We start from the raw sequence: 223 nt of genomic DNA on the forward strand, positions 1-223 counted from the left end.
AACCAAAAATAATCGATTTCAAAATTCAACAGAAGGGGCAGAATGAGTTGGTAAGCAATTTCCCGAATTGACTCCCCCCCCCTGCCGCTCCCTCTCGCTCATTGAGAAAATTATGGGGAAAAACGGGTTTGTATATCGTTTTCCGACTTGCTCATTCAGAAAATAAATAACAAATGGGGCGAAATGGGTCTGTGAGCTATTTCCCGCTTGACTCCCCCCCCCC

The sequence above is a fragment of the Diachasma alloeum genome, unplaced genomic scaffold (genome assembly GCF_001412515.2).
Source record: "Diachasma alloeum isolate Michigan unplaced genomic scaffold, Dall2.0 Dall_scaffold_01649, whole genome shotgun sequence".
NCBI lineage: Eukaryota > Metazoa > Arthropoda > Insecta > Hymenoptera > Braconidae > Diachasma > Diachasma alloeum.